Source organism: Mobula birostris, chromosome 31 (assembly GCF_030028105.1).
Source record: "Mobula birostris isolate sMobBir1 chromosome 31, sMobBir1.hap1, whole genome shotgun sequence".
NCBI classification, from domain to species: Eukaryota; Metazoa; Chordata; class Chondrichthyes; order Myliobatiformes; family Myliobatidae; genus Mobula; species Mobula birostris.
In genome coordinates this window covers 5,430,016-5,448,623 of record NC_092400.1, presented here as the reverse complement: position 1 = coordinate 5,448,623, position 18,608 = coordinate 5,430,016, and the positions used below count along the sequence as shown (strand labels likewise).

Genomic DNA, 18,608 nt, shown 5'->3' with positions numbered 1-18,608 from the left:
TCACTGTTACTGTCAGGTAGGAGATACAGAAGCCTGAAGGCACACACTCAGTGATTCAGGAACAGCTTCTTCCCCTCCACCATCCGATTCCTAAATGGACATTGAACCCATAAACATTACCTCTCTTTTTAAATATATATTATTTCTGTTTTTTGCGTGATTTTTAATCTATTCAATAAGTATACTGTAATTGATTTACTTATTGATAAATCAATTGATTTACTTGTTTGCTGTAATTGATTTACTTATTTATTTATTATTATTTTTTTCTTCTATATTATGTATTGCATTGAACTGCTGCTGCTAATTTAACAAATTTCATGACACATGCCAGTGATAATAAACCTGATTCTGATTATCAAGAAATGGCTGAGACAACCAGTCAAAGAACAGGTTACTGAACCAGACAGCATCCTGGCTATAGTACTCACTCTAGAACTAGCCAAACTGGTCCAAGATAGTTACATCACAGGCTTTTACCTGACAATGTGGAAAATGCCCAAGTACATTCTGTTTGCAAAAGTCAGGAGAAATGCAAGCTTGATCGTTTAACTCAGTCATACAGCAAAGTGTTGGAAGTTGTGTCAACAGTGCTATGAAGAACTATTTATTCATCATTACCTGCTCAGTGACGGTCTTTAAATTTTCCCAGGAGCACTTGACTCCTTGAACTCCCTACCTAACAACACTCTAAGAATACCTTCACCAGAAGTAATGCAGCGTTTCAAGAAATCGGCTCCTCCTCAAGGGCAGTGAGGGATGGCTAATGAATTCTGACCATGTTACTGATCCATATATCCAAAAAATGAATTAAAAGAAAAACAAAGTTAACACTTCTCAATGCAATCTAGAGAATTTCATTTAATTGTGATCAAAGTTCAAAGCTTACTATTTTGTAAATTTATTATCCATGTATGTTTATACTACCCCGAGATTCATTTTTTGCAGGCATTCACAGTAGAACAAAGAAATACACTAGAATCAATGAGAAACTACACGAAGACTGACAAGCAACCAATGTGCGAAAGAAGGCAATTGTGCAAATACAAAAAAAGCAAATAATAATAAATAAATATCTCGATAGTTAATTAATGCAGAGAACATGAGTTGTAGAGTCATTGAAAGTGAGTCCATATGTTGTGTTCAGTGATCGGTTCAATGATGAGTTCAGATGCATGCTGAAAGGCAACAGACGTTTGGTTAGAGCACGGCCAGTAAAAGGTTATATTTTCTACTTTGGGTAAATCATTAGCCAGTTACAGGGAAGTATATTTTCAAACAGCTTTGTTTCTGTACATGTTGGTTGAGAAGCCCACACACACAATTGCTATAGCCTACCACAGAGCTCTCAGGAAGTTGCTCAGTGATTTTGAAGTTTCAGCTTTGAATGAGACTATTTCCTCGGTTATCACCCTTTACATAAACTTGTAACTGCACGGAAATAAGCCATCAACTCATTATAACAAAACTGTTAATCCGGCATGCTTAGGACATGGGTGGTGACAGACAGCGATTTTCTGACTATGCTATTCCACACCATCTTAGTCCAGATATACTCCAGCATACTTTTATCTCACAATTCCTTAAGATGTTAACAGTACAGTAATATAACAAATTTGCCAGAAAACATTATTTCAATGGAGTGCAGAAAGCCAAGCCTCAGGACATTCTCATTTCTCCCCTCCCCCATCAGGCAGAAGATACAAAAATCTGAAACCACATACCATCAGGCTCAAGAACCACTTCTACCCCTCTGTTAGCTGACTTTTGAATGGAACGCTTGTATAATAAGATGGGCTCTTAACTTCACAATCTACCTCATTATGATCTTCCACTTTATCATTTACCCACACTGCATTCTTTGAGTAATTTTTACACTTTATTCTGCATTGTTATTACTTTATTATATTATGCCCCAGTATACTAGAGGGTGTGTGGGAAGTGGCACCCAATAAATTAGAAATATGAGGATATCCAAACAATTGGATAATTGATTATCAGAACTCCACTTCAATCTCACTCCCCTTTATCCTTATTTCTCTGCAACTCCTGTAACTTATTCTCGCTCATACCATCAATTTCCCTGGATTAATTTGCAATTACCCTGAACAAGGAATATTTTACAGTAATCATAAACACAAGCGATTCTACAGATGTTGGAAATCTTGAACAACACACAGACACACAAACATACATACATATATATACACACACACACATATACTGTATATACATACACACATACACAGTGCTGGAGGAACTCAGCAGGTTAGGCAGCATCTACGGAGGGGAATAAACAGTCAGCATTTTGGGCCGAGATCTTTCATCAGGACTGGAAAGAAAGGGAAAGAAGCCAGAATAAGAAGCTGGGTGTGAGTAAGTGGTAGGTGAGGGGGAAGGTGGGTGAGTGGAAGAGGGCTTATGAATTATGAAGCTGGGTTGTGATAGGTGGAGGAGGTGAAGGGCTAAAGAAGAAGAAATCCATTAGGAGAGGACAGTGGACCATGAGACGAAGAACAGGAGGAGTGGCGCCAGAATAGGTGATCGTCAGGTGAGGAGAAGGGACTGGGCAAGAGAGGTTTATAGCAATCAGTTCATCCACAGTGATGAAGTGTTTTGAGAGGATGGAGATGAAACATATCAACTGCTCGAGAAGCATCTTCGATCTGCTCCAATTTGCCTGTTGGGGCAACAGGTCCAAAGCAGTTGCCATCTCATTGGCCCTTCACTCAACCCCGGATCTTCTGGACAGCAAAAGTGCTCTTTATCGTCCACAGCTCAGCAATCAATACGAACATCCCCTCAAAACTAATAAAGAAGTTTCAAGGCCTTGGCCTCAATACCTCCTTGTGCAATTGGATCCTTGATTTTCTCACTTGCAGACGCAAGTCAGTTTGGATTGGCAACAACATCTGCTCCACAACCTCCATGAGCACAGGTCCACCACAAGGATGGATACTGTGTAACTCTGACATTATATAAACCACTCAGAGGAGTGGGAGGAGGAATGAGGAAACCTGGCACAGAGAAGTGTAAAATGATTAACATTGACAATACAAATTATATAACTAAGCTTTAAAGGAGTGATCTGGGGGTGGAGGAATGAACAGACAGGTAGGCATGGCTCTCACTGTGCAAAACCCTCACTAGACCAATGTGAGGACTATTAGAAAGCGCAGGCAAATTTTGACACAACAATGCTTGTACTTCCTCAGAAGGCTTAAGAAATTCTGCACGTCCACTCTTACCAATTTCTACACATGCACCATAGAAAGCATCCTATCTGGATGCATCGTGGTGTGGTATGGCAACAGCTTGGCCCAAGACCACAAGAACTGCTGTCAGCTGTCAACACAAAAACCAGCCTCCCCTCCATTGACTGCAGCTGTACTTCCCACCGCATCAGGAAAGCAGTAAACATAATCAAGGGCCCATCCCACCCTGATCATTCTCTCTTCTTCCTTCTCCAGACAGGCAAAAGATTCAAGAACATGAAAGCACATACCAAGGACAGCTTCAATTCTGTTGTTATCAAACTCTTGAACAGACCTCACATACTAAAAGTGATATCCTGAGCTCCCAATCTACTTTAATATAGCCGTTGCACTTACTTACTCTGTAGTTGCTGTACTATATTCTGCACTCAATTTTCTTTTTACTACTTTGATGTACATATGCATGGCATGATCTGCCCACAATCAACACTTTCTCACTTTAGTTTGGTACCTATGGCAATAATATAGAGGCCAGAAGTAATGTAATAAATATATATCTTTACAAAGTATTGGTTAGGCCTCATTGGCTCATCATACCCAATTCTCACACCATACTTTGGGAATGATGTCAAGGCTTATTGGATAGTACAGAGGCAACTTTTGTTTTAAATGAGACAAAGATGAAAGAGTTAGGTGGAGAGACTAGAGAGCACTGTTCCCTCTAAAGCTGCATAGGTGCATGGCCACGCAGTAACTGAAGTGCTCCCATGCGCAAAGCCTACATTGCCACACAGCTGGAATTTTCTTTTGTTTAATGTTATTATTTAGCGCCACACAGTTTTCAGGTCGTGTAAAAATTTCCTGCTCAGAGCAATGGTTGGTCCGTGCAGCTGTAAAAATAATTAGAGGGAATGTTGCTAGAGATAATAGTCATTCTGCTTAGATTAAATTGATATTTGATACATATGTTCCAATTCCTGTAAGGTTTTAATCTAGACGCATATTTCAATAATTCTATAAGTGCATATTAGATACCGGATACATGTTTCTGCAACCAATGTTCCTTGCCAGTGACAAAAAAGAACTGAGTGCTTATTTTAGTTAGTGTTACAGCAAAGCTGCCACTCTTAATGCTTCAATTGCTTTTTCCTAGTGATATAAATGTGTGTTTGGAAGTCATTATAGGATGGCTGAAAATCTATTTTTAAAATCTGGTTGCTTACAAGACTCTTGGAAATCTGCGCTGATGACCTAAGACTGCAATCATATCAATGTTCAACTGAAAGAAATCTGAATCTTTTTATGCTTTTAGTTAATTTTACTATTTAACATTTTGTTTAGAGAACATAAAAACATAGAAACAGAAATCTACAGCACATTACAGGCCCTTCAACCCACAATGTTGTGCCAACCATGTAACCTACTAAGCTCCATGTACTTATCTAAGAGTCTCTTAAAAGAGCTTATCGTATCTTCTTCCATCACCTTCACTGTGTGAAAAACTTATCTCTGACATCCCCCTTATACCTACTTCCAAGCACCTTAAAACTATACCCCCTCATGTTAACCATTTCAGCCCTGGGAAAAAAGCCTCTAGCTATCCACATGATCAATGCTTCTCATCAGCTTATACACCTCTATCAGGTCACCTCTCATCCTCCGTCGCTCCAAGGAGAAAAGGCCAAGTTCACTCAACCTATTCCCATAAGGCATGCTCTCCAATTCAGATAACGTCCTTGTAAATCTCCTCTGCACTCTCTCTATAGTGTCCACATCCTTCCTGTAATGAGGTGACCAGAAATGAACACAGTACTCCATGTGGGGTCTAACTAAGGTCTTATATTGCTGTAACATTACCTCACGGCTCTTGAACTCAATCCCACGGTTGATGAAAGCCAACACACCATACGCCTTCTTAGCAACACTGTCAACCTGTGCAGCAGCTTTGAGTGTCCTGTGGACATGGACTCCAAGATCTCGCTGATCCCCCACACTGCCAAGAGTCCTACCATTAATATTGTACTCCGTCTTCAAATTTGACCTACTGAAATGAACCACTTCACACTTATCTGGGTTGAACTCCATCTGCCACTCCTCAGCCCAGTTCTGCATCCTATTGATGTGCCACTGTAACCTTTGACAACTCTCCAGACCATCTAGAACACCCCCAACTTTTGTGTCATCAGCAAACTTAATAACCCACCCTTCTACTTGCTCATTCAGGTCATTTATAAAAATCACAAAGAGGAGGGGTCACAGAACAGATCCCTGTGGAAATCCACTGGTCACCGACCTACATGCAGAATACAAACCATCTACAACCACCCTTTGCCTCTATGGGCAAGCCAGTTCTGGATCCACAAAGCAAGGTCTCCTTGGATCCCATGCCTTATTGCTTTCTGAATGAGCCTCGAATTATTTGTTTCAATTTGAATTGTGCCGATGTATGTGAGAGACAATTAAAAACAGTTCGAAATAATGACAACTTTGAGAGAAGGCAAAGCTCCATCCCCAAATTTGCTTATGTCTCTGGTACTCTGGAGGCAAGGCCATCATAATACACAGCCCATGGTCCAGTTGTCACCCAGACCAAGCCAGTGGACTCCAGGATACATATGTTTTAACGAGATTATCTCTTACTCTTTTTTTTTGTAATTTATCCATCCACTCTTTCTGCCTATCCTACTCAATTTCTCCTACATCATTAGGTATAGAAATCAAAACTGAACAAAATATTTCAGGTCTGCACTTACCAGTCCCCTGTTTAATTGCAACAGGTAACTGCACCTTCATTGCCTTTGTTAAAAAAGACTGACATACTATATGTCCTCCCAGTTCCACAGTTCCTTCAAGTCAACTTCATTCAAAGAAGTAGAAGTCATCCCTTATCCCATACGACGGCCTAAGAAGAGGAAAAGTTTGAAGAGAAGAAGTTTGTTAAAAGCTTTGAATTTCCTGTACTATACTTTGACGTAAAAATATATAATGCCCTCTTCTTGCTACTACCGTTGGGCAGGGGGTACAGAAGCCTTGTACCTCCGAGTTCAGGAATAGTTGTTACCCTACAAGTATCATGCTCCTGAACCGGCATAAAAACAGTAACTTCATTCACCAATCCTCTGATCTGATTCTATGACTTACAGACTCAAGGACTGTTTACAATTCATGTTCTCAGTACTATTTTTATTTGTAGAATGTGTCTTCTTTTACACATTGGTTGTTTGTCAGTCTTTCTCTGTTTATGGATAGTTTTTCATAAATTGTATTTTGTTATTCTTTCTGTAAATGCCTGCAAGAAAATGAATCTCAAGGGACTGTATGGCAACAAATATGCACTTTGATAATAAATTTACTTTGACTTTGAACTACTCCCATCAATAATTTATGTCCCTTATCCCTTTTCTCCTGTATCCATTTATATTGATTTCCACACTTCCTGATGTTTTGTTGAGCATCATTCCTCATCATTGCTTTCATTTCATCCTTTATTACCCTCCTCTTCTACTTACCCTGTTTTGTTGAAGCACCAAGAACTTTGAAACATTTAATTTATGATGCAAATCTCACCCCTTTTATAGCTACCAGATCAAACTCATTTGCTTGTTTCTGAATCATTAATATCTGGCTATGAACACTTCTTGAATCCAGATAAAGCCTCTTCAATTTTAACTTGCATTTTTCCCACTTTAAGTTAATTCATTGGTGTATTTTTGTGTTAAAATTCAATGGACTGCTAATTCATTTACATAGGAAAATGTGCTAAAGACAGCAAAAATGCAGGGGATCTCCACCAACTTCTTCCTGTATAATTTGCATGTTCAAACATGTTCATTTCTCATATAATGAACTACGCAAGCTGTTTCTCTGCAATGGTGTTCAATTTCTTAGGTGACGCCCACTGAATGAATGTAACCTGTACTGACCGAAGTTGCATTTGCTCACTGTGTACAGCCACCGATGAAGTCATTATACGTACTACAGAGCATGGCAAACAACCTTCTCCAACAAGCCCTGGGAGTAACAACTCCACTTCTCAAATGTTGTCCTCAAAATAGTACGAAAAAGAACACCACCAGGATAGAGGTCCAACACACTTAAATGCCTAGGAAGCACATTGAGAGGATAGGCCAAGCAGTTTGTACCAAAATAAATGGCAATAGGAGCAGATCCCTCAATAAGTTTAATGTCATTACATTATCATTATCTTGCCCGTATCGAACATGTTACCGAGCCTCATCCTGATATTTCACTGACTTAAAAAGTCCTGATGATTTAGTCTCACCTCTTGTATGCCAACCCCACCTCAGGCATCTTCATGACTCACTGTCATGCATCCAATATCATCAGTAAGGATCCATGAAGGAACAGTGATATGTTTATAAAGCATAATGGTGTGCGAGATTCCTTAAAGTTGTTATAGCCGGGTGTAGTTCCACAACCTACTAAATCCTCCCAGTGGCAAGAATCTCAAACAGCGAGTGACAACCATGTTTAGCTCCTGGCCCTGACGTGTGGCTTAGCTAGTAAGCCTGGAGGAACCGTTTCCACTGACAAGAGAAGAAGCAAAGGCAGGTTACTGGGACCTTTAAACCAGTCGCTTTGGGCAGATGGGCTCATCAGCTATGGTTGGTAGTTCATCTAGGAGAAGGAAGATTCTTATCTTAAACCTCTGCTGCCTTGTGGCTATACCCACTATTGGGGAAGGCTTGAGGAGTAAATCCCGAGGAAAAATCCATACCTGAAGTCCCTAAGGCAATTCTATATTGAGTTCAACACTGACTGGCAACTCCTGTGATGCAGCTGTTCCAACCTGTTTCCGTCTCTGCCATTCCTTTGGATTCATCAGCTGCGTGAAGAGAGGGAGCCTGCTACATTGGCAACAGTTTGCTCTCCACATTGTACCGCCCTGGCTTGCAAATCACATGGACAGCTGGAATGCAACATTTATGGTCAACCCTGACCAACAGAGGGCCTCAATGGTGTGCGAATTGGAAGTCACCTTATAAAAATGCCATGGTGTCCAAAGAATGCTATGCTTGTCCTTCTGGAGCGTACGGGCCAAGGGTCTTCCATGTACTGTTGGGAAAACCTTGACAATTGCTGACCATGACCGATGTGTCTCTTGGTGAACAAGAGAGAATGCAGATGCTGGTAGACCGAATAACACTCCAGAGTGCTGTATTTCCCTGCATGAGTTCAGGATCCTTGAGTTCAGACATGATGTTTGTAAAACAAATGCAGAGCATTCTTCAGTATCTTCGAAGCTACAGCCACACAGGCAAGCGACGAACCCTTTTTCAATTTAAAATGGAGTTTAAGTCCCTCACTGCAAGGTATGCAGCCTTCAGTTTGCAATTAAGTGCCAGGCTGATGGTGATGACTTGACCCTTATGATCCTAATTTTAGATATTTCCAAGTTCTTCCTGCATTCAAGCAATGCTGTCTAATCCCTCATTCATTTCAGTCAGTCCATTATCTGAACTGCAGGGAGATTAAGTGTGCCCGGATAGGGCTTCTCTTTGTTGCAGTCAGCTGTTTTTCTTCCTTCTTCCTCCTCCACAGCATGGAGCAGCTGACAAGATCTGCACATATGTAATAACTAAAGAGGAAACAGCTGACAGTGACAAATTGGAAAACCCCTCTCTGTACACTGCAGGGTCAGTCCAAGTATCTACCTTTCTAAGAACCCAATGGCTCTCTCCCCAGTGTTCTTTATGGCCCCACGAGACTCTGGGGAAATGGGCTCTGCTTGCTGGAGGCCTTCACCCTTTCGATCCTCTGTCAAATCAGCCTTGACATCAGATCCTCAAATTCTGTTCCTACATATACAGGAGACTGGGGAGACAGTTACTAAAGTGCCTGATTTAAAATAAAACAAAAAAAAAATTGGAAGATTGAGCAGAAATCTCTGCAATTCTTGCAGCTGAAAAGTTCAACCCAGCTGACCCCAACAAGCCCACATCCAAGTCACTTAACAAACCAGCAAATAATCAATGAACCCTTGAAAAAGTCAAGTTGCAGGTTATCCATCTACTGCTTGTTTCATGACACATTTCACTGTATGTACAAGTGATACAGTAAGTAATTTTTAATTTTGATCAGACATGATTTCCTGCATTATAAAAATATGTATATTATATTTATATTCCCAGTAATTGTTAGTATGAACTGTATACAATATATATTCTCACAACAGACAGCCTTTTGAATTTCACCTGGGCCTCAGAGCATTTCCATCAGTCACACCTATGCCCAGTAACATATAATCACATCAAATCCCCAATTCTTCTACACCCACCAACACTAGAGACAATTTACAGTAGCCAATTAACCTATCAGTACACCTTTGGGAAGTGGAGGAAACCCACAGACTCACAGGAAGAACATGCATACTCAACAAAGGTAGCATATCAGGCCAGTTTTGAACTCAGGTCCTTGGAGCTGCACATGGCAGCCCTAACTGTTGTAGAGTGCTAAAATAGGCATGCTAAAAAGTTCCAACTGCTATCATAACTGACTCAAAGAGTATAAAGAAACCTGCACTTGGCAATGGAATTTCTTCTCTTCAAATTTCTTTGACTCTACTGTCACTTTCTGTTACACCATGCTTTACCCAAATCACTGGAGGGTTCTTTACAATTGACTTTTTATGGTTCAAAATTTCCTTCAGCTGAACCCTACCCTCCCTTCATTATATAAAAAAGGGAAGTCCATCTGCAGCTCTAGTCATTACATTGTCCAAGGCACTTATTCCAAAACAGATACAATGGAGCTCTACCCAAAAGGAAATGCACTTTCTTTTCCCAACTGTGATTCTTGTCTCATGAATCAAAACTCTGTTTTCCCATTCCACTCTCTGGTCTGTTTAATGCCACAGCAACTTGTGATGCTGTAACCAGAGTTGGTGCTTAGCAAGAATATTTTATTTTATTAATTTGTTTGCAAGAAAACAATATCCTCTGAATGAATATCAGATTCAGACCAGCCTGATTTAAATCATCAATGAAAGTTAGTTCCATTAATTGATGAAAAGGAAATTATTTAAATTGTGGAGCAGAAATTGTCTTTTCCAAGGGGCTATTAGCTTGTTCATGTGTATGCTGAACTTGCAAAGTCATTTTCTGATTGGTTGTTTCTTGATTCAGTACTTTCTTTCACATGCACTTTTTAAGCCAGTTTTCTATGTGTATCAAATGCTAGTGATGCAATATTTTCCCATCCATAATATTTACATTCACAAGCATTTAATACACTTTATTACAATAAGAGAAATGCAGAATTATGTAGATTTTTAAACCATAAAATGCAGAGAGAAACAATAATCTGTACTCTCTGTATCATTTAAAATAATGTCAAAATCTTACTTTTAAAAGAGGAAACTAGGTTTTAGTGTAGTTTAAAGGCAATTGTTTATGACCACCATGATAATTTCATGTTTAAAATATGTACAGAAACATAGCCTCTTATTTTTTTCCATATATCTTGGGCTTAGCTGTCTGGAAGTACAAAAGCACATTTATAACCTCTAGATTGCTGATGTTTGTTCATCTTTTGATCACATAGTTATTGTAATTTTATATTTCTGAACCATCTCACCACATCAGACACTTCAGGAAGATGAAACACATTTTTAAAAAAATGAAATTCGTTTTTCTACAGCATGGTAGGGTTTTCACAAACGCATCATAGCTAGAAACTGCTACTTATAGACAACAGTTTGCATATGCTACCAATGATGTGAAAAGGTGTGCCTTGCAGAAGTTAGAACAAATAACATTTTTTACATTGTATTATCGTGCTGTGTGTGTGAGTGTGTGAGTGTGTGTGTGTGAGAGAGAGAGAGAGAGAGAGAGATTGAGATTATTTGTATGAACCTTTGTAAAAGTAACAAGCCAAGTTGTCCAATCAATGCAACATGCTTGGGAACCTGTTCTACATTCTCTCAAACTTAATCACATTATTCCAATAGTGTGGCAACTGGAATTGCACACAATACTCCAAGGAGACAAGTAAAGGATATTGACTGATTAGGGTGTTTTGGGGAAAGTGACTGAATGTATCTCAATAGTGGATTCAGGAGATAGGATGAGATAACTTATAGCTCTACCACCAAATGTGAAGTGGTATTTTGTAGATGGGGTGGGTAAGTATAGCAACAATAGTGATCCATGAGGCCAAAGGCAGAAGACCACAGAAAAGATGAGGGTGCAGAGAAAGGGTAAGTCAAGACCATGCAAGGTGTGTAATCAAGAATAAAAGTGATGTTGGTTCACTGACATTTCAGGCTATCTTTCAAAACTGAAAAGATTCTGCAGATGCTGGAAATCTTGAGTAACACACACAAAAAGCTGGAGAAACTTAGCATCCTCTATGGAGCGGAAATAAACAGTCAACTTTTCAGGCCAACACCTTTCATCAGCATTGGAAAAGAAACATGCAGGCAACAGAATAAGGTGGTGGGGGGGGGGGTGAAGGAGTACAAGCTGGCAGGTGATTGGTGAGACCAGGTCAAGGGGAAGATAGGTGGGTGGGGGGGGGCAATAAGGTGAGAAGCTTGGAGGGGACAGGTGGAAGAGATAAAGTACTGAAAAAGAAGGAATGTAATAGGAGAGTACTGTGGGCCATGGATGAAAGGGAAGGATGAGCAGATGGGCAACCTCCTCTGCATCCATGCAAATTGAGGTACTGCTTTGTTGAGCACCTTTGCTCTGTTTGTCACAAAAGGCAGGACCTCCATATGGCTATCCACATCAATTTGTCTTCCCCTTCTGATATGTCTGTCCATGGTCTCCCCTACAGCCATAACGAGGCCAAACTTGAGGGAGGTGATGGGCAAGTGAGGAGAAAAGGGGTAAGAAAGGGGAATGGGAAAATAGAGCAGGAAGAAAGGGGGAGAAATTACCAGAAGTTGGAGAAATCAGTGTTCATGCCATCAGGTTAGAGCCTACTCATACAGAATACAAGCAGGTGTTGCTTGTTCAACCTGAGTTTGGTAGTAGAGGAGACTATGTCAGAATGGTAAGTCAAATTGAACTGGATGGCCATAGGGAGGTCCTGCCTTTTGTGGCAAATAAAGCTAAGGTGCTCAGCAAAGCAGTACCCCAATCTGCATGTAGTCTCATTGATGCAGAGGAGGGTGCATAACATACAGAAGCACTGCATACAGTAAATGACCCAAACAAACTCCAAACTGACAACACTTCAACTGCAAAGTCCCCATCACCTCTCTCTGGTTCCCTTCCTCCTCCTTTTTCTTCCATTATCCACTATCCCCTCCTATCAAATTCCTTCTTCTTCAGTCCTTTTCCTCTTCCACATATCCTCTCCCAGTTTCTTACTTTGTAACCCCACCCTCCTACCCTTCTCTCTCACTTGGTCTCAATTTATCACATGCCAGCTTATATTCTTACCTTTCCAACATGCACCCCCCCCCCCCCGCCAATGACTTTCTTATTCTGGTTCCTGCCCCTTTTCTTTCCAATCCTGATGAAAGGGTCATGGCCTGAAATCTGAAATGCCAACTGTTTATTCCCCTCCATATATGCTGTCTCACTTACAAAGTCCTCTTAACTCACCTTCTATCATCTAAGTTGTTACTTGATACAATAAAAGAATTGTAGACTAATCAATTTTCAGCAATTAGAATTTAAAACATCCAGGAAAGATTCAGAATAAACTCCAGTGGTGTAGAGTTTTAGGAAAAATAAGCACCAAAGTATATAACAATGACCACTTATCTTGCTTAAAATTAAATCATACAAAGTTATTTTAAAAATATCCATCTAATCCATATTTGAATGAATCAATACCTACAGTCTCCCATACCTTATTATTGGTTTTCATCACTCAGTCCTTCCAGCCCCTCCATCATTCTGGTTGACCTTTCCATTTCTATTAAATAGCTTAACATCCAAACCAGGATCTACTTTTCTAAGAGCAATCACAACAGCGAATTATCAAGTGTAGAGAGGATTAACTCAATATTTCAGCTCAATGACATCTAATGTGTTTGGGATAGAGAATCAAGTGACAGTTAGAACAGTACAGGAACTGGCCCTTCATCCCACCATGTCAATGCCAACTACCATTCCCATCTAACTATTTCTATCTGCCTGAACATGGTCTACAACTCTTTATTCCCTGTCTGTTTATACATCTGTCTAAATACATCTCAAACATGGTTATTGTATGTGCTTCTACCACCTCCCTTCACAGCACATTCCAAGCACCTACTACTCTCTGTGTGAAAACAAAACTTGCCTTGCGAACCTCCTTTACACTTCCTCCCACCCCCATGATGCCCCGCCCACAAGCACACTCATCCTAAAGTTATCACACCTAGTACTAGACATTTCTATCCGTGGGAAAGAAGACTATTTTCCTGATCCATGCTTCTCATAACTTGATGAACTTTTATCAGGTCTTCCCTCAGTATTTGATGCTCCAGAGAAAACAATGCAAATTTGTCCAACATCTCCATATAGCTAACACACCCCAATGCAGGCAAAATTCTGGTGAACGTCTGCTGCACCTTCTACAAAACCACTACATCCTTCCTATAGTGTGTGAACTGAAATGCTTACTATACTCTCAATGTGGTCTACCAAAGTTTTATACAGTTACAACATGACTTCCCAACCTTTTTACTCAATGCCCTGAGTGATAAAGGCATGCATACCATATACTTTCTTTGCCATCTTCTTATGTTGCCACTCTCCGGAAGCTATGGATTTGCGCTCTGAGATCCCTCTATTCATCAATGCTCCCAAAAGCCTGCCATTTACATGCCTTACATATCAAACACTTTGCTAAAGCTCATGTATAGAACGACCATTACCCTTCCCTAATCAATTATCTTCATCACCTCCTCAAAAAACTCAAACAAATTGGTGAGACAGTACCTTCCCTCGCTGATCTCACCATCAAGATGTCCTTCTACTTGTTAAAAACTGATGCAAATTAGTCACTAAGTACCTTGCCCACTTCCACTGAGCCTACGTAAATACACTCAGTGGCCACTTTATTAGTTATACCTCTACACCTGTTTGTTAATGCAAAACTCTTATCAGCCAATTGTGTGGCAACAGCTCAATGCATAAAATCATGCAGACATGGTCAAAAGGTTTAGTTATACTGGCTAAACATCAGACTGGGGAAGAAATGTCATCTAACTGACTTTGACCATGGAACGATTGTTGGTGCCAGACAGGGTGGTTTGGGTATCTCAGAAACTGCTGATCTCCTGGGATTTTCATACACAACAATCTCTTGAATTTACAGAGCATAGTGTGAACAACAAAGAGAAATATGCAGTGAGTGGCAGTTCCATGGGAGAAAATGCCTTGTTAATGAGAGGTCATAGGAGAATTGTCAGACTGGTTCAAGCTGACAGGAAGCAACAGTAACTCAAATAATCAAATATTATAACAGTGGTGTGCAGAAAAGCATCTCTGAACACACAACACCTTGAACCTTGAAGAGAATGGGCTACAGCAGCAGAAGACCATGAAAATTCACTCAGTGGCCAATTTATTTGATACAGGAGATACCTAATAAAGTGGCCAGTGTGTGTATTTCTTATTTATCCTTGAGTGGACCTATCCTTTCCCTTGCTACCCTCCTGTGCTAGTATACACTTAAAATGTCTTGGGGATTCTCCATATGCATACTTTTCAAGGTAATTTCCTGGCCTCCTTTATCACTCCTAAGTTTTTTATTTAAATTCCTTTGTGCTTCCTTTTTTATTCCTCAAGAGCATTCAGCAGCCGAAAGGTATGCTTCCTTTTTCTTTTTATCTACATTTACCAATATCTCTTGTACATCCAGGTTCCTGCAGCTTGCTATCCTTAACTTTCATCCTAACATTCTGGTCCTGAACTCCAAACAGCGGACCTTTGCCAGATGTAGGTTTACCTCTAAACAGTCGCTCCCAAACTACTTTTCCAAGTTTCTGCTTAACATGGTGGTAATTAACCTTCCCCCAATTTAGCAATTTCACTCAAGGACCAGTCTTATCTTTATCCATAACGAACTTACAACCTATGGAACTATGATCACTGTTCACAAAATGCTCCCCGTCCAAAACTTCAATAAGCTGGCTGCCGTTATTCTCCAATCAAGGTCTAGTACGGTCACTTCCTCAGTTGGCCCAAAATGTCAACTGTTTATTTTCCTCTACAGATGCTATCTGATCAGCTGAATTCCTCTAACATTTTGTGTGTGTTGCTCGGCATCTCTGGGCCATTAAAGTAGAGAAAGAACATTTAAGATGACAGTGAGAATCTTGTCCATGTGTGGAGAGCACATAAAAGCACAGTATAATTGGCAAAAGAAGCTCCAAGACTGTCAATTCACCTTGACAAGCACATTCTGCCTACGTTATTTTCTTCAACCACCTCAGAACCCACAGAACTAAAGTTGATCACATCCCCAGGGACCAACCAAGAAGAAGAGGAAATATTTATTAAAGTTAATATTGTTAGAGTGATTTTTGGGTTTAGGTCATTTACATTTAGCAAATGGCTACCTGTCTTCTGTTCCTTGAAAATGTATTGTGGATTTAATTTGGAACAATGCATTCCTAGAAGCTGTGAATCCCAGTCCACAGACCTGCTGGTGTCTGTGGGATGGATGCAAATCAAGTGTGAAGTTTGCATGTAGCTTCAAAAGAAAGCATTGTCTACACTTTGTAAATATGGATTGTCCTTTGTGTTTAGCAAATAAATATCGAGCCCCACATTGGGCCAGTAGACCTTTCCACCAAAAGCGTCTCTGTATGATGCCTGCTATACCTTGTTTTGTTGAATAAAGAAGCTGCTTTGTATCTACCAGTAAATTTCGCTGGTGATTTCATTCATGCATCAACAAATATCAAGTGATTTTATTTTTTGTTCTAGTAATTGGTCCTTAAAGTAAAATCAATGTAATGATGAAGTCCAGATGCAGGGTCTTGACCATCCATTTCCCTCCAAAGATGACGTCTGACCCTCTGAATTCTCCCAACTATGTGTGTGTTGCTAAAGATTCCACTACCTGCAGTTACTTTTATTTCAAAGTGATGATAGGTCAGGCAGAGAGTAGTTTCTATTTACCACTAAATTTAAAACTTTAGTGGAGAAAATCCCTGAATTAAGTGACTAGATTTCATCATAGGATTTTAAAAAATTAGTTTGTATTTGTTACTAAATGTCAAACCTGGAAAGTGATGGTGCATTCTAAATACATGTCTCTTGTGAAATTGCCAAGACTGTCAGATCATTTAAAATTTTATATCACGTTATATTCAGTAGTAACCAATATATAATTCTGCTTTTGTGGTTAGATTTGCAACTTTAATGGAACAAACTTCTCAGGATAATATTCTTACTCTAAGAAAGTTGTTCCTTTAAAGTTACAATTCTTGTCTCAAGTACTAATAAACAAAGCTGATGGGTTATGGTGAATTGAAATGTAAAACATTACTGCAAAAATAATGTACTTGCCATCAAGAGGGTACAGCAAAGATGAATGGCTCCAGGCATGACAGGTTTCCATCTGAGCAGAAACTGAGGAGACTGGGTCTGTCTCCTTCATTGTTCAGACTGAGAGGTGATCAAGACATGGGTAAATTCCTAAATGATCTAAAATGCTAGGTGTAAGGGGAATTTTTCTGTTGACCAAGGGTTCTAGAAGTCATGATTTGAAAAGTAAGGGTATGTCCTTTAGGATTAAGCAAAGGACATTTTTTCCCACTCAAGAGAGCGTTGAACATGTGAAATTCTTTACCCAGATTGGCCGTGGAAGCCCAATTGTCACGTTTCTTTAAAGCAAAGATTGCTATATTTCTAGGATCAAGGGATTTTTAAGGGAATCAACAGATCATGCTGAAAAATGGCACTTAAAAAAATTGACCATAGTCCTAAAGCACAGTAAAGCAAGGCTGACTCCTACTCCTATTTCTTACATTGCACATGTTAAAATCTCAAACCTAATTGGTACAAAGATAGCTTTGGAGAAAACAACATCTTCTATTTATAAAGCAGCTTCAGTGTGGGAGAAGCACCTCAACACTCTTCACAGGATTGTATTAAAATAAAATAAAATTTCCACTGACATACTCAAAACAGAATCAGGGCTGAAGACAAAATATTTGGTCAGAGATAGATTTTAAGGATCTCTTTAAAAGAGACAAGAGAAGTTTTGGGAAGGAATTTCATAATGTAATGCATTGATAGCTAAAGCCAAGACTGATTAAGTTCAAAAGTTCTGAATTCAAGGCACTTGGACTGCAGGAGCCTACGGAAATACAGTAAGGAGGGGTGAAACCCTGGAGGGATTTGAACAAAAGGTAGAGAATATTTGAAATTATGGCTTTGATAAACCGGGAATTAGTGTCGATCAGCAAGAGGAGAATGTAACTTACTGTGGATCATGGCTTAGATACAAGAGTTTTCAATGACCTCAACATTATGGAGAGTAGAAGAGGAGAAAATGGCCAGAAGTGAACTTGATATAAAGCTGAAATTCAACTTGGAATAAATTAGACATCAAGGCTACAAGCAGACTGGTTTGATTTCAGACAATAAGCAGGGAGAGGGTTAGAGTTCGTGAAAAGCGAATGGTTTGTGACATGTATCAAGGATGGTAGCTTCAGCCTTCTCAATGTTTATGTGAAGGAAATTTTACCTCATCAGGCTCACTGCCTCTCAAAGTCATCAGTGAGACATACAAAGAAATCTAGAAACAAGCAGGCACTGTTGAAAAATAACAGTATTACAAAATGTAAATCATTAAAAATTAAAACACTGAGAAAATATATTTAAGAACAATTAAACTTGCTTAAATTAACTGACAAATAAAATAAACTTAACTTGCCATTCTGTGAGCAACCATTTCTTCCTACTGGTTCCAGTGGGGCTCCTGCACTTGGAATATTCAGATACGCCAGTTTAAGTGTAGGAACCTGAGGACATTTATCACCACTGCAAAGGTAAATGAGGCCAGCACTTAACAGGAGTAGAAGGCTGAACATTATCCCATACTAGAAGTTCTGAGCTTCTAACTAATCAAGTGCTTAGAACCCAATGGATCTGATTGGCCTTTCAGCAGAAGATCCCGCCTGTTAAAGTCAATTTGCAAGGTAAAATGAAAGCTAATGGGGCAAAGCCATACTCGGTTGGAGCAGAGTGTCTCACAGCATTCCTACGACATCAAAACCTTTCTCTTGCATTTCAGATTTTAAAAATGCTGTGTAAATTATACAAACATGCTCGAGAAACTCAGCAGGTCAGGCAGCACCTATTGTGGGGAATAAGCAGTCAATGTTTTGGGCTGAGACCCTTCATCGGGACAGGAAATGAAGGGGGAAAAACCAGAAAGAAGGTAGGGGAGGGGAAGGAAGACAAATTCCTACAA

The 18,608-nt window shown here is 39.7% G+C and overlaps 1 long non-coding RNA gene across 2 annotated transcripts; it reads right to left on the bottom strand.

Annotated features, from left to right (window-relative positions):
- Positions 1-874: 874 nt before the first annotated feature.
- Positions 875-18,166, bottom strand: LOC140190927 (uncharacterized). 2 transcript variants are annotated; one of them, XR_011883718.1, is made up of 3 exons: positions 18,069-18,166; positions 5,969-6,117; positions 875-1,178 (listed from the first exon to the last, which is right to left on the bottom strand). It is a non-coding gene; the product is annotated as an uncharacterized lncRNA (long non-coding RNA). The 2 variants fall into 2 exon arrangements; XR_011883719.1 differs by lacking the exon at positions 18,069-18,166 and adding an exon at positions 13,041-13,140.
- Between the last annotated feature and the right edge of the window lie 442 nt (positions 18,167-18,608).